Genomic DNA, 3,278 nt, shown 5'->3' with positions numbered 1-3,278 from the left:
TTTTTTTTTTTTTTTTTTTTTTTTTTTTTTTTTTTTTTTTTTTGTGGGTGAATTATCTGTGTGATGCGTGATTCACCAGCACAAAACCAGAAACAGTCATTGCAAGAAACAGGCTGGATTTTGGAAAGAGCTGTTGGTGGGTGCCAGACCCAGTCAAACAAACTCTGTAATGAGAATGGCAAGCAGTAAATAAGAGTGGTGTGAGTCATGGCAAAAGCACCCCAGGTGCTGCTGCCAGAAGCACGGACGGCAAAGCGAACTGCCAGGTCTGCAGGTGGAAGATGATGGGATGTGGGACGTGGAGCAGGACGGCCTGGCCCATGTGGAGCTGGCTCACTCGGGCTGGGTGGCCAGCGAAGACACGCGTGTGGCCACAGCGCAGGGTCAGTGCCAGGAGAGGAAGAAAACATCCTGTTAGAGGTGGTGCTTCTCTGAAAGCAGTGTAAATCCAGAAGGGCAATAAAATCCTGAGCGCACAGCTGGACAACCGAGCCTGATGATGGCTGATGCAGACGATGAGGAGGAAATTTAGGGTCAAATTATCTTTAGGCATCACTGTTCATCTCAGCAGAGCTGCGGCAGAGACTGGCCAGCAGTGCTACCTCTCTCGATGCATCCGTAAACCTAAGGTTTAGAAATGATCCATTTGTGACAGTGGAAAGCAATGAGTTTTGCAGAAAGGAGCTGTGGTTGCACTCAGGGTACCAAGGAACAATCACCACTTGATTATGGAAGCAAACCTTTGTTTATCTGGATGGCATGAAGTGAACCCACTGGCAAAGCCGCTCCTGCCTGTCTGTCCTAGTAGAGCTTGATGCAGGACCTGGGGAACTGCGGGTGCACTTGAGCTTAGGAGCTCCCTTCAAACCCAAGAGCATGCTTGGCCTGCTGGAAAGGTCTCAGAAAAATGATAAAATAAATCAGTGCTGTTTGTATAACCCAGAAAAGCATGCCATATCACATCACCACTGCTCGGAAGACATGCTGAGAATATCCACATGCAGCATAATGATGTACATTTACGATAACACGCAATACAATAGATTTTTATGAAAGATAATGCAGCATAGATCTATATATGATAAAGTTAGGTGTTAAACCCAGGAATAAGAGTATGGCCAGACTCAAGGCAAAGGTTAGAGTTGGCTGCAGTGACTGGGATTTGGTCGGGACATCACTCAAGGGTGGCTCAGCTGGAGAGGAAGGGACTGGGCTTTGAAGGATGAGATTATTTTCAGTTTGGGGTGGAAAGTAGAAATCTTGGTGGACCAGATCAGCATAGAAAAGGGAAAACTCTGCACCTGGGAGAGCTCTGCTAGTCTTGTTGAGCACTCACGTATTGGGATTGAAACTTGGGACCAAAGCCTCCCTTGCATAAGACTTAACCAGTGGCACTTGCCACCAAGGATCCCATCAAGCCTAATGCAAGCTCTAGGAGAAAAAGAAGTGTGAGGCTTTGGCTCAAGCTGCAAACTGCTCCACGAATACCTGAATAGGTGGAGGAGAGGCTGAGCAGAGCTGCTGTGCCAGGGTGGGGAGGATACAGTGCCACATTCAGCAAGCACCTGAAGCAGAAACTGGCAGAGCCATTGGGGCAACAGGAAGGTCCCCAGCATCTTGACACAAACACTCTCTTATTCAGCAGAAAAGATGCCTGATATCATTTATGATTATTTTTAAATAGAGCTCTGTTGCTTAACTCACGGAATAGGAGTGTAATAACACCGTGTAGCTGGGTCAGCACGGGAATGCCATGTGAATTAATAACAGAAAATGGCTCGTGCTCACTCACTTCCTGCAATTTCCTTTACTCTGGGAGTTCAAGCGTAATATATTGGTTCTTGCTATTTACATCCATAAGCATGAGCAGGAAAGTAAGCAAAAACTGATACCGAGGGGATGGGAAAGATTAAGGAAATCCCTGTTTAGCAATGTTAGGGTGCCAGACAGCAGCAGCCTCACACAGATTTCGGCAGGTGAGCAGATCAAAGAATTACCCTTAGAGGAACCAGAGGCAAAGTTGTTAAAAAATCCCTAATCCAATGAGAAAACAGAAGATGAAAAATACACCCTCTCATGTTGTCAACAGGGAAGCATGGATTTCCAGGTGGAGGCAGCTGGTGTGTGAAGCTGGATGGTCCCAGGGGAAACCACACTCTGGGGTCAGTCCAGCCCAAGGATGGACGTGTCTGAGCCCTCGAGAGGCTTGGGGGTTCCTCTGGACTGGGTGGGTTTGGTCATCTCCTCCAAGCCGGGCGTCTGGGTGAGGTTTTTAGCATCATTGCCTGGAGCAGGGACGGTCAGATCATCTCTGGGATGCATAAGGCCTGGTGGGGTTGAGCTTCCCTCCCTGCTGACAGCGGGGACGCAGTGACGTGTGTGAGCTCTAGCTCCTGTGTCTGTCCCATGGATGGAGGTCCCAGGGGCCAGCAATGGCACCAGCACAATGTGGCTGTGCAGTCACCTTGCAGCTCCGGGCCCCCCCCAGACCCCTTGTTACAGGGGTGAGTGGTGGCCAGGCCTTTGCTGGAGGGTCTGGGCAGGGCAGCCTTCAAGGGGAGGGCATCAAAATCCCAGCAAACTCCCCGGGGCCAACTGAGGACTATAAAGAGCTCAAAAGTGGCAATGGGTGACACAAGCAGGGAAATGCCAGCAGCACCCAAAGGAGCCTGGTGAGCCCCCACCAGCACCCAAGGTGGGATGGAGGGATGGGGTGCTTTGGGTATGTAGGGTCACTGTCACTGGGGGGGGTGGCTGCCAGCTCTGGGGTTGAGCACGGCTGGGGAGTTGGGGGGCTCCACGTGGGGCTGGCTGCCCCTTCAGGCTGCCTGCCTGAGGAGTGCCCATGCTGGAAGCACCCACGGCAGGGGGAGAGGGCAGCCTGGCCTCTAACATCTGCCAGGGCACGGCAGGAGCCGGGATGTAAGACCAGGAGTTGTCCTCCTGGGGCACGATGTGGGCCCTGTGGGCTTGTGTCTGCCTGGGCCAGCAAAGGGGGTCAAAACAGCAACACCACAGCAATGGCAGTGCTTCCCAGTGCTTCCCAGTGCTCCCCAGTGCTCCCCAGGGCCCAGACAGCATTGCTGGTACCCAGTGGTGGTACCACACTGTGCTGTGCCCACCACATCCCCCCCTGTGCCCTGCTCCCCGCTCCCGAGAGCTCAGTGGGGATTGGGATGCTCTGGTGGGTTTTGACCTCAGTGTGGGGGGGAGCCTTCCTGCCCCACTCCTGTGGGTCAGGGTCAGGCAGGGGTCCCTTGGGACAGACCCGGGGGGGG

Source organism: Calidris pugnax, unplaced genomic scaffold (assembly GCF_001431845.1).
Source record: "Calidris pugnax isolate Ruff unplaced genomic scaffold, ASM143184v1 scaffold192, whole genome shotgun sequence".
NCBI classification, from domain to species: Eukaryota; Metazoa; Chordata; class Aves; order Charadriiformes; family Scolopacidae; genus Calidris; species Calidris pugnax.
The sequence above is the reverse complement of the archived record's forward strand: the minus strand, read 5'-3'. Positions refer to the sequence as shown.